This window comes from Arachis hypogaea, chromosome 3 (genome assembly GCF_003086295.3).
Source record: "Arachis hypogaea cultivar Tifrunner chromosome 3, arahy.Tifrunner.gnm2.J5K5, whole genome shotgun sequence".
Lineage (NCBI taxonomy): Eukaryota > Viridiplantae > Streptophyta > Magnoliopsida > Fabales > Fabaceae > Arachis > Arachis hypogaea.
The window spans coordinates 143,063,920-143,077,971 of NC_092038.1; the positions used below are offsets into that span (position 1 = coordinate 143,063,920).

Here is a 14,052-nt window from a genome sequence, read left to right on the forward strand (position 1 = left end):
GTTTTTCTTAAGTAATGAAATTTTTTTTGGATCAATTTGGTAAAATTTATTCTTTTTAAAATAATTATATTAAAGTTGGCTTTTGAAAAGACAATTTTTATAAATTATAACACCTATATTAATAAATCAATTTAAAAATAAATTTCAATAAATCCAAAGCAATAATAATTATATTTAGTAAAATAATTTTTAAAATTAAAAAATTATAATAAATATAAAAATATAAATAACTATAAATATTTATTAATATATAAAATTATATTATGCATTTTAATTTTACTAAACATAAATTAATTTTAAAAATTACACATTTCAATACTTTTAAAATTAATCTTTTAATTTATTATTTTTTTAATTTATTAGAAGATAACCAAAATTTATTATTTTTAACCGTTAGTTAGTTATCAATGTTTAAAAATATGAGATAATAATATGTTGTTGAATTATTAAACTAAGGTAGCGTTTGTTTAAAAGTATGGGGTAAAAGTATGTTGTTGAATTACTAAACTAAGTAGGGATGACAACGGGGTAGGGCGGGGGCGGGTATGCCTCCCTGCTCCCCGTCTCCGCCCATAGATTTGCTTCCCATTCTTGCTTCGATTTTCGCTGTGGGTGAATAGTACCCTATCTCCATTCCCTCTGAGGATCCCATTTTTCATCTTTTTATATTAATAATTTATATAAAAATTTTAATAAAAAATAAAAGTTAAAAAAACCACAAAATATTATTACAACAAAAAAATAAAGTATTGTCCAAAATTACAAGTCCAAAAAATATAAAATAACATACCATAGTTATGGAGAGAAGATTAGGTTTTTCAATATATATATATATATATATTATTACGTGAAATTACTAAAAAATATATATTAAAAATAAATTATTAAGGATATTTAAACAAATTTAGTAATTTGGGGATTATGGGGATCTTTGCTGTGAATTCCCATGCCCGCTTCAGAAAAATTTAACCCCATCTCTATTTTTGCAGATTTTTTTTTTGTCTTTGGGTTCCTATTTAGAGCGGTCCCTGCGGAGATCCCCATATTTCGAAGAGTTTTGCCATCCCTAAAACTAAGATAGCGTTTGGTAACTAAGACTGTGATTGAGACTGGAGGACTGACATGGAGACACTGAGGTAGCGTTTATTTTGAGGTATTGAGACAGAGACTGGGAGACTGAGACTCAATATCTTGTTTGTTGGTTCAGAGACTGGTACTAAAATTTCTGTCTCTGTCCCTAAAATTTCAGTACCTCCAAAAAGTAGGGACACAGGGGACTAAAAATTTTAGAGATGGAGACTGAAACTTTAATAACATTTTATACCTAAAATATCCTCATTTCAATTAATTAATTCCAATTTTACCCTTTATACAAATTAAATTAGAGTTTCATTCTTGTTTCAATTTCTGTCTCCCACTTTGCACCAAACAGAATATTGAGATTTATTTCAATCTCTGTCTCTTAATCTCTGTCTTTCAGTCTCAATCTTTCTGTCTATGTCTCTTCACCAAACGCTACCTGAGAGACTTGAGGGATTGAGACTCAATATTATATGGTGATTTGGAACTAAAATTTCAAACACAAAACACAAAATTTCAGTTCTTTCGTACTTTCAAAAAGTGGGGACACAAGCCGTGTCGCCTCTGTTCAAGTCGTACTGCCATTTTCGAGTTCGTCGTGCCACCTTAGTTTCAGTTTCATGTCATCTCCATTATTCTCTTTTCTATTCATTTTAAAATCTTCTTGTGTTATGAGATTGTTGAAGTTATGATATTGTTATTTTTAGTATTATTGTTGTTGTTGGTATGAAATTCCATATGTTGTTATGAGATTGTTGTTATTGAATATGATCTATGCGGCACTAATTATGTTGGTAGAGTGAGAGGTGGGGTGGGATTGGAGATGAAGGATAGAATTGAAATATGAAATTTTGAAGGAGGGTATTTTAGAAATAAAATGTTACAAAATTTTAGTTTACGTCTGGTGCAGAATTAGAAAGGTGTGAAACTAGTACGATACGGTCTTAACAGAAGCGGCATGGCATGATGATGATAAATATTGTCGTCGTTGCCGAGAAAAGAAGAGAACAAAGATGAGAGGAGAGGCAAAGAGAGCGCAAAAGAAAGAAAAAGTGAACATAGGGATAGAGGAAGGAGAAAGGAAAAAGGAGAAAAAGAAAAATAAAAATACAATAAGATTTTATTTAATTTTTTTAATTAATAAAGATGTTTTAGTTATTTTATTTATTTAAGTTTTATTTTTTTAAATTAAATAAAATATTAAGACGTAAATTTTATTTTATACAAAAATATAATATAGAGATTTATAAGCCTTTATTTCTAGTTTCTGTCTTTTTTTTCTAGATGCTACTTCTTAAAAAATTAAATTAATGACTAAAAATTATAACAAAAAATAATAAAGTTTGGAGCATTTTTGTTATATTACATGACTGACATGTCAATTATGGTAGCGCGGCGTCGCGTGGGACGAAGCTGCAATATCGAGCGTCAGAAATGGTAGGCTCAGGATGCGCAACGGGGGTTACTCCATATCATCTGATCCTCGCTTCTCTGTGTGTTAAATCTAAGCAGGCACAGGCAGTTACAGTAAGTCGCTCATTGATCCCCCTTTCTTCCGCCTTTCCATGTACGGATAAGAGTCGTCGGTGGCAGTACTTCACGAATGCCGGAAGGGGTCCCAGGCCTCTGCTTTGTGTGCCAAAACCTGAAAATAGCAAAAAAACACAAGTTGAAGGTGCAGGTGAAGGTGAAGGAGCTTCTGCTTCCCAAGAAGTGGAACTAGAGCGAAATCTCCTCTTCCTCCCCAGAAGGATTCAAAATTCAGGAATAATATCTTCATGCTTGGTTGGTCTCCTCACCGGCCTCGCTGTCGTGTTTTTCAATAACGCTGTGAGTACGCTAGCCAGCTATGAGCTAACTGACTATACTCCCAATTTTATCATTATTATATGCGAATGCAAATGCTATTTATTATTTAATACCCTAAACAAACCAAAGCAAACGAAACCATAAATAATGAATGCATAGGACTAAAATTTGACGAAGGTCCATGAAATTCGTGATTTGTGCTGGGATGGGATTCCCTCTCGAGGCGCCTCGTGGTTGAGAGAAGAGCCTATTGAGGCAACATGGACAAGAGTGATACTGGTTCCAGCTTTCGGAGGCGTGCTTGTGGCCGTGTTGAACCTCCTTCGTGATTCTGCGGTCGAGCAAGAGCAAAACCAAGACCCATTCGTGTCTGCTTCCCGCCCTTTCTTAAAGGCCTTGGCGGCTTCTATTACCTTAGGCACTGGTAATTCCCTTGGTCCTGAGGGTCCCAGCGTCGAGATTGGTACTTCCATTGCCAAAGGTGTTGGTTCTTTCTTTGACAAGAATTCTGCCAGAATGCTCTCGCTTCTGGCTGCCGGATCTGCTGCAGGTCTCTCCTCTGGTATGTATGTGAGCTTGGTACCTGTTAGTGACTGACTATTATGAATTTGTGAGCTTGAGTTATTCTCTTTACTTATCGTTTCATTTGTCCAGGTTTCAATGCTGCTGTTGCTGGTTGTTTTTTTGCGGTTGAGTCTGTCTTGTGGCCATCATCTGCTGATGCAACTTTGCCTCTTACAAATACTACTTCTATGGTGATACTAAGCGCTGTAATAGCTTCCGTAGTTTCGGAGATTGGCCTTGGCTCTGAACCAGCCTTTAAAGTTCCAGAATATGATTTCCGTTCTCCTGGTGGTAAGCCATCGAAAGCATTGTTTTTGTTTTGAGATCTTACACAGTCTGATACATTCAGTGCTTGTTGCCACTGTCAAATATCAAAGGAAGCATATAAATGCATGAAGAACGATTAAGAATCAAAGAATTATATTGGTGAAGTATGCTCATTTATGTAAAAAGTTCTTGTTTTACTATTTTGGTTTGAATATGTTTTACTGATCTCTATGACTAAGCTTGTAACTGCCCAACCTAGGACAAACAAGTCAGAATTGCTCTACCTGGATATTGGCTAGCAAATTTTGTTAAATCTAGTAACTCTAATAATACCTCAACATCCCTATCCGGCTAGTCCCTTTTCCACTCTCCTGACACAAAATGCACGCAAGCTATAGTATTCGGATGCCTTATAGAACCAATGAGCTGCCTGAGCATAAGTTTTTCATCATACTATAGCAGTTCATACTATGTGGTTGGATTTTTATCAAAACAAATTGATAGCGATTCTAACTATGCTTATCCTGCCATACTGCCACTACTGTTATCATCTTTGATATCTTCTATTGCTGGGCATGTTAGGTTGTTAATACTACAACTAAAGCTTCTTCATAGCTCCTCTTTGACCTTTTATGACTCCTGAACATCCTTTATTGCCAACATAGCTCTACTTTGATACTTTGTTCTAAGTGCTTCAAGAATTTTCAGTACTGGTGGCAAACAAACAATTTGACTGCTTTTAAATCTACAATACATGGATACACAGCATCCCTACTGTAGATTGAAGAACCTCCTGATTGACCATCGGAAACAGATTAGTAAATAATGGCATTATCATATTGTTTGCAAGGTTTTGAATTTCTAAATCTTTTCTGTCAAATATGGCTAAAGTTATTCTGATTTGACATTATATGGCAAAGTATCTGTAGGCTTGTCTTTGTTAAACAGCAACCTGGTATTATATTCTGTTGAGGTGGTGATTCAAATTTCAAGAACAAAAAATTATTCCTTTGGGACAAATTCTTGCCTTTTTTCAATCTGATCAGTAAGTTTTACTGTGCTAGTATTCAATTGATTTTCAGAGCTCCCGCTGTATCTACTGCTGGGTATTTTATGTGGTCTTGTGTCGTTGGCTCTGTCTTGGTGTACATCATATATGTTGAATAATGTTGACAATATTCACAAGGCTACTGGCATCCCACGAGCTTCATTCCCTGTGTTAGGAGGTTTATCAGTGGGGTTGATAGCATTGGTATATCCTGAAATCCTCTACTGGGGTTTTGAGAATGTTGACATCTTGTTGGAATCTCGGCCATTTGTGAAAGGTCTTTCCACTGACCTTCTGCTTCAGCTAGTAGCCATTAAGATAATTGCAACTTCTTGTGCCGGGCGTCTGGACTAGTGGGAGGGTATTATGCTCCATCTCTCTTTATTGGTGCAGCTACTGGGATGGCTTATGGGAAATTCATTGGTTTGGCTGTTGCTGAGTTCTATCCTACGATTAATCTCTCTGTATTGGAAGTGGCATCACCACAAGCTTATGGCCTGGTACCATTCTTTATTATGTGGCTGTATAAATTTTGACTTCAGGTATTTTACATTTGACATAATCATTTTTGCTTCTCTTTGATTGGTGAGGTTAATTTGACCTTTCCGGGATGACTTCCATTCATGGATGGACAAATAAGCCTTTTCCAAGAGAAACTATGCAAATAATCATGGTTCAAAATTTTAGATCTTGATATGTAGCATACTGTTTACCAATTTGATGTTTAAGGCCTTTCTCTTTAGTCCTTTTCATCTTATCACAGTAGAATCTGACTTAATGAATTGTAACAAAAAGTTGGAAGCATATTGTGCAATAAACTTACTGTGCAATTTCACTTTCAAAGCTTGGGCTGTATTTTGATTGAGGAAAATAAAGAAGAGTGATTGGAAATGAAAGGTTACTCTTTGTTTAAACTTTAAACTGCAGTAAATGATAACATGTAGGTTCCCCTTTAAATATTTAATTCTTTATTGCTGACTAGTTTTGTTTGTTGTTTCCATTCTTTGCCTCTGTTTTTTCTCCTTTTTATATTTTTCTATAGAATAAGTAACAAAATTTAAGTTTCCAATGCATTTGTTGTGCATTTATTAAACTAAAAGATTTAAAAACTTTTGTTAATAACGGCACATGTTAGCTAAACCCTTGTACTTTTATATCCTTTTGTACTTGTGCTCTATTCCATTCCAGCCTTTTTTACCTGTGTGTCGTTCTGTAATGAAGTTTCTTTTCATATATATATATCACATAGAACTTCCTTTGCAGGTTGGAATGGCTGCGACTCTTGCTGGAGTTTGTCAAGTGCCTCTTACTGCAGTTTTACTTCTGTTTGAATTGACACAGGACTATCGGATTGTTTTACCTCTACTTGGAGCAGTGGGCTTGTCTTCATGGATATCATCTGTACAGACAAAGAGGGGAGATGGCAGTCAAGAATCATCTACCGGTAATAACTTTGGGGGAGTTGTGCCATTTTCAAGCAATTTGTGTCAGGTGGAAAGCTCACTTTGTTTAGACAATGATGATGTTAAAACAACATATTCCATGAGAACACTTGTTTCAGAAGCCATGAATACGAAATATCTGAAGGTCTCGATGTGCACCCTGCTTACTGATGTAATAGACCTCATGCTTGCTGAGAAAGAGTCCTGTGCTGTAATTATTGACACTGATGATACTTTGATTGGTTTTTTGACACTTAAAGACATTCAAGAGTACGGAAAATTTGCATCAGCCAGAAGCAAAAGGCCTAAGGTACAAGACTTTGAACCTCGAGTGGATGTGGAGACTTAATATATTTTATTTGATGATGACATAATATATAGCCACTTTATGGTGAAGTAAAAATCAGTTGGGGAAACTCTTGCTCTTGCAAAAATATCATCAATTGCATTACCTTGTCACTTCCGATTATACATAACAGGGGAAATACTGCACATTTTTACGCATTTATCTACACAATGATTTGAATGCTAACATGTTCTTAGGTGGAGAAATAACAAATGATTGTTCTCTATACATGTAATGTAAATGCATAAGTTAGCCGATTAGGAAATATGTCTTTTTCTCTTTTCTTTTCTTTTCTTTCTATCCTTTTTGTGTTTGACATATTCATTAGTAAAAGATATGGTATTGGTTAGAGTCTCACATTATCTAAGGATATAGTTAAGGTAACCTATATAAGCATCTTGGCAATTCTCGTCCAGAAACTAGTTTTGGGATGAAGTTAGGCTCACTCATTTTTCAAGGTGGTACAAATCCTATTTGTGGTTATTGTTGGACCATCTACAGATGTCCGATCATACAAACTTCACACTCAGAAGTCTAGTGTTGGACATGAAGTTGTGTTAGATTCAAGTGCTTAAGCAGAGGCTACAGTAAGGTTTGAAATCTTAAAGAGTAACAAATGTGCAAGTGTTGAATTAAGTTACTTTTATTTTTCTTTTTTCTTTTCGATGGGAGGGGGGTAGCTACCTAAATAAAGATACTGCTAAAACTAGTGTTGAACTAAATTGCTTTGTTCCATCATGAATTTGACTGATTGGTTCTTCCTCTTACAGGAGCTTTTAGTTTCTGAATTATGCCTATTAAATGGCGGAGTATGTAGTATACCATGGACAGCTACTCCAGACATGGAACTTAGTTATGCTCAAATGACTATGAACAAATATGGAGTCAACCAAGTTCCTGTAGTGAGCAATATCCATGGAAGAGCATACCCAGTTGGCATATTGGATCCTGACAGTATCAGTCTAACATACAGGTTTGTTACTCTGCCATCATACTCAAAGGTCAAAACTCATTGGAAATCACAAAATCTAATTTAGAAAAATTAAATGAAACAAAAGCATTATTGAGCAAAGTTTCAAGGATGACATCCAATTTCATTGCATTTGATGCTTCCTGGCATTAATTGCTTCAAAATGTAGATTTCAGATACAAATGCAGATATGCACCCCTTAAAGAGGAAAGATGAAACAGACTAAAGTCGGTAAATCCAATTGAAAATCTAGGATGGTATGGATAGAACTGAAAGGGACAGTAATAGGTGTGGAAGCTTCTTTGGGAGACTTTATTATTCAACATCAAGTATTTAAGTAGAAAAATTTATAAGAAATATGAGGGGTAACTCTTAATTTCAACCTTTTTGGGGGTGAAGGAGGGGATTACCAATTTTCTCTGTCCTGTTGTGTCTGTGTTATGTTTCTAAGTAATTATTTGTTCTTGTTAATTGCAGTGCTTTGGCCACCAGGCGTGCGCTCAGCTAATATTTTAAAGTAAGTCATGACTTTTCTTGAGGTCGCACACATAAGTCATTTGGCCTTTGAAATTGTGAATAACTTTTTAGTTTATAAAGTTGCAAAATAGATGTTAACTTTCTACTCCATCGTGTTTTATATGACATATCATGTTAAGTGACATATTAGTTTTTCATGTGATTTTTAAGGTGGCATCAATGAATAATAAAGTAAAATCATATTGGGATTTATATTTGATTCTTTGGGGATTATAGCACTAATGAACAATGATCTTGGAGATTTTGATTGTGCATATTTTGCATCCGACACTAACAGTATTTACTCACTCTTTTTCCAATTTTTTGCTTTGCCTCTTTTTTCTGTTTGTTATAAGAGACTATGTTTGTGTGAAGTGTCACAATTTGTCTAGAGTGTGATTGGCGCAGAAAATGTGTTAAACTAGTGTATTTGTCCGTAATAACATTATGGGATTATAAATCTTTTGTAATTACTTTTACATAAAAGTCGTAGGAGGCAAAAGTCCTTGTCGGTTAAGAAGTCTATAGTCTCCGTAGATTAAAAAAAATAAAATAATAAGTTTTTTAGTTATTCTATTCATGTGAAAGAGTTTAATTTTTACTAATAATTAATTTTAACATTCATTATCTAAAACTTGAAAGAATTTAATGTATATATTTTTAAATTTGATCAGTGTTAAATTAGATGGACAAATAAAAATAATTAATTTTCATGTTTGTTATTTAAAAATAATATTTTTTCTCTCTCTATATATATATATATATAATTAGATATTAGTATAAAATAAAAATAGTTATAAAAAGAACTCAATTAATTTTTTTTAAAACAATTGAATTTCGACTCTAATTACTAATCATAACATTATTATTCTTTTCAAATTATGTGTAATAAATATTTGAAGGAAGAGAAGTGAAATATGAAATAAAAAGATACGCGGTGAAAATTTGAAACTAAATAGAAAAATAAAAAATATGTATAATAATAATATTTTTATTATGATTTTTAAATTATATTTAATTATAAATTTAATATATTCTTTATATTTGTATGAATTTATTTGAATTATATTATTTTATTAATTTTATTTTTTGTAGAATAAAATTGTAGAGAGATAAAGAATGAGAGAGAAATTAAAAGAGAGAGAAAAACAAAGAAGAAAATGGAGAGGGAGAGAGTTTGTTAATTTTGGAAAAAAATGTTTTATTTTAATTGTAATAAAAGAATAATTCGTGATATATTTTAGTTTGTCAAATTAAAAATATAAAATATAAATTATTGTTGTGATAAGAATGAAGGATGTGAATGCCCATTTCTAAGAGAATCACATTAAATGAAGGTTGAAAAATAAATACTTCATGCATGTATAAATAGGGCGTGATCTGACGTCATATATATATGAACAATCAATAAAATTTTCTCTCTCTCTTATACTGACTAACTGACACACTCTTTTCTCTCTCTTTATATTTTTTTATTTTATATTTGTTACCTCTTATTTATTTATTTATTTAGTTATTTCATAACATGTTATCTCTAACCAAATTTTAGAAAATTCCAGGTAACAAATTTTTATTATGTCGAAACTCTCTCATCTTGAATCTAATGCTCTTGATATATCTGGAAACAATTATTTATCATGGGTATTTGATGCTAAAATCCATCTTAATTCAATGGATTTTGAAGATACTATAAAGCCAAAGTCATGATTTTCCTTCGATGTCATCTTTGACGTATGATTGAAAAATGAATATTTCACATTAAAAGATCCTGTAGATCTGTAGAAAGACCTTGAAGAAAGGTACAATCATCAAAAGACGGTGATACTTCTTCAAGCCTAATATGTTAAGTATTCATGTGAATAAATAATATAAGAAACTTCTTGTTAAGTTTTATGCATTTGAATTTTAAAATTACTGAGTGTGCTAATAATAATAAAATTTTTAGTATATACTATATTGTTTAGAAAAATATTTTCAATCAAGGAAATAATTTTACTGAGCAAACATTTCTACTCATTCTATTATTATTTGTCTTTGAAGAGAAGGACAAGGACATATAGTGAAGATGTTTGCCTTGCGGATAGTGCAAGTTCGCACACCATTTTCAAAAGTAATATATATTTTACTCATCTTGTGCCAAAAGAAGAATATGTTAATACTATAGGTTTCGGAAGAGCTATAATTTTGTTTCCTAGAGGAACTTAATTTATAATAAATAATGTACTATTATCTACCAAGTCTCTGAGAAACTTGTCGAGTTTCAAAGATATTCGCGGAAATGGATATCATATTGAAACAATGAATGAGAGAAATTATGAGTATTTATCTATCACAACTCATGATTTAAATAAAAAGGTTATATTAGAAAAGTTACCATCACTTTCATCTGGGTTGTATTATACCAAGATTAGTGCAATTGAATCACATGCCATTGTAAACCAGAAGTTTACTAGCCCAAATGAATTCATAACTTAGCATGACCGATTGGGTCATTCCGGAACAATCATGATGCGGAGAATTATTGAAAACTCACATGGACATTCACTAAAGAATCAGAAAATTCTTAAAATTAGTGAATTTTGTTGTGCTGCATGTTCTTAAGGAAAGTTAATTTAAAGGCCATTACTAGTAAAGATTGGATTTGAGCCCCCTGAATTCTTAGAAAGGATTCAAGGCGATATATGTAGACCTATTCATCCACCATGTGCATCTTTTAGATATTTTATGGTCCTAATAGACGCATCTTCGAGATGGTCACATGCGTGCTTATTTAATTGCCTGATGCATTTTCCGATACAAAGAGGATAACCAAATCTTATATACCAGCGGAAAATGCCCCAATTCGAATTGATGTCCCAGTACGACAAGTAGCCACTGAAGCAAATTCACGCCAGAAGCGTGGTAAGCCTGTCGGTTCCAAAGACAAAAATTCTCGAAAAAGAAGACGTAAATACGATTCTTGTTGAAAAAGACATAGTAGAGACACCTGTAGTTGTCCAAAATTCTGATATAGTTTTAATGACAGAAGATGTTCAGGTACCTGAAAATTGTAAAATTGACGAGATCTCAATAAATTATGTCTTTACAGGAGAGAAATAGGACCAAAATAAGACAAATGTCAATGAAATATTTGCATATAATGTGGCATTAAATATCATGCATGAAAGTAAGGATCTTGAGCCAAAATCAGTCGAAGAATGTCGAGTCCTTACACCAGAAGATGTAAAACTGTTGGATACCGATGGGTATTTGTGAGCAAACGAAATGAGAAAAATGAAGTTGTACGCCACAAAGCTCGGCTCGTGGCACAAGATTTTTCACAAAGGTCCGGTATAGATTATGAAGAAATGTATTCCCCTGTAGTGGATGCGATAATATTGTGTTATTTGGTCAGTTTATCCGCATATCATAAACTACATATGCATTTAATGGATGTGGTAACATCTTACTTATACGGCTCATTAGATCGTGATATCTATATGAAAGTCCCTGAAGGATTGAAGATATCTAAACCATTCAATGAATATTCGCAGGGATTATACTCAGTTAAATTGCAAAGATCTTTATATGGTCTAAAGCAATCTAGACGAATGTGGTATAATCGTCTTATTGAGTATCTGACCAAAAACGGATTTAAGAATGATAATATCTGCCCATGTGTTTTCATAAAAAAATCTACATCTGGATTCATTATAATTGCTGTGTACGTTGATGATTTAAATATCATTAGAACTCCTGAAGAGATTCCAACAACTATAAAAGCTCTAAAAGAAGAGTTTGAGATGAAAGATCTTGGAAAAACTAAATTCTGTCTCGACCTGCAGATCGAGCACACAACAAATGGAATATTCATTCATCAAACAACATACACAGAAAAGATCTTGAAGAGATTTTATATGGATATGTCACATCCATTAAGTACCCTAATGATCGTAAGATCTTTGGATGTGAATAAGGATCAATTCTATCATAAGGAAGAAAATGAAGATATCCTTGGTCTTGAAGTACCATATCTTAGTGTCATTGGAGCACTAATGTATCTTGCTAATAATACACGTCCCGATATATCATTTGTTGTTAATTTACTAGTAAGATATAGTTCCTATCCAACCAGAAGACATTGGTATGAAATTAAACAAATCTTTCGATATCTTCGAGGAACGGTAGACATGGGATTGTATTATCCATATGAATCCAAGTCACAATTAGTTGGCTATGCAGATGCTGGATACTTGTCTGATCCACATAAAGGGAGATCTCAAACATGATATCTTTTCACATATGGTGATACAGCTATATCATGGAGGTTCACGAAACAAATGATAGCAGCAACCTCCTCTAATCATGCTGAAATACTCGCGATACATGAAGCTAGTCGCGAGTGTTTTTGGCTCAGGAATTTGATTCAATATATTATGTCATCATGTGAATTGATTGATTAGAAGATAACTCCAACTATCCTATTTAAAGATAATACAGCATGCATTACTCAACTTAAGGGCGGATATATCAAAGGCGATAGAACAAAGCATATTTCTCCCAAATTCTTCTTCACTCATGATCTTCAAAATCAAGGGACAATTGATGTCTAACAGATCCGCTCAAGTGATAATCTGACAGATTTATTTACAAAGTCAATCCCAAAATCCTCTTTTGAAAGATTGGTACATCAGATTGGGATGCACCGATTTCGAGACATTAAATGATGTCGACAAGAGGGGGAGACTGTACTCTTTTTTCCTTGGTCAGGTTTTTTTCCATTGGATTTTTCTTAACAAGGTTTTTAATGAGGCAGTCCCATCACAAAAGATATTGTACTCTTTTTCCTTCACTAAAGTTTTTTTCCATTGGGTTTTTCTTTAGTAAGGTTTTAACGAGGCATAATCCTAAATGGTCATCCAATGGGGAGTGTTGTGATAAGAATGAAGGATGTAGATGCCCATTTCCAAGAGAATCACATTAAATGAAGGTTGAAAAATAAACACTTTATGCATATATAAATAGGACATGATCTGAAGCCATATATACACGAATAATCAATAAAAATTCTCTCTCTCTCTCTCTTATTGACATACTCTTCTCTCTCTTTATATTTCTTTATTTTATATTTGTTACCTATTTCTTATTTATTTATTTAGTTATTTCATAACAATTATGAGTTATATAGAGTGAGAAGGGAAGAGAGAAATAGAGAAGGGAGAGAGGTAGATAAGAAGATAAAAGAAGAGAGTTTATTTTTTGAGAAAAATATTTTATTTCAATTTTAATGAGAGAATGTCATGTGACACATTATAGTTGTTAAATATATATATATATATATATATATATATTTCAAGTTTAATATTTTAATTTTAGTTTTAATTTCATTTTAATTACAATTAGAAAATATCATGTTGTATATTTTGATTGTCAAATTTGTAATTAATCATTGATAATGATATATAAGAGAGATAGATTAGGTGAAAGAATGAAAGGGAGAGAGAAAGAGAGAGGGGAGGAAATAACTCTTTAATTTTGGTGGAAAAAATTTGATTTTAATTGCAATGAAAAAGTGACATGTGACACATTTTGGTTGTAAAATTAATAATATATTTTAGATGTTAAATTTATAATTAATCGATGATAATGATATATAAGAGAGATAGAGTAGATGAAGAAATGAAAGGAGGAGAGAGAGAAAGAGGAGGAAATAAATAACTTTTTAATTTTAGAAGGAAAAATTTGATTTCAATTATAATAAAAAAGTGACATGCGATATATTTTAGCTATAAAATGAATAATATATAATAAATAAATAATAGATAATAGATATCATATAATAGTTTTAAATATTTAATACAACCGAACACAAGGCTAATTATAGGGGTAAACGCGAATCGGATTGGATATGGTCAAAATTTCTATCTGATCCGCACTAAAATAATCGGATCAGATCAGATCCAATATTTGCAGTTTTTAAGCTTGGATCCGATCCCATCCGCACATTTGCAGATCGGATCAGATATCAGAT

General features: G+C 32.7%; 1 pseudogene; it reads left to right on the top strand.

The window, feature by feature from the left end:
- The first annotated feature begins 2,435 nt into the window (after nucleotides 1–2,435).
- Nucleotides 2,436–8,255, top strand: LOC112734922 (chloride channel protein CLC-e-like; annotated as a pseudogene).
- Nucleotides 8,256–14,052: the final 5,797 nt, after the last annotated feature.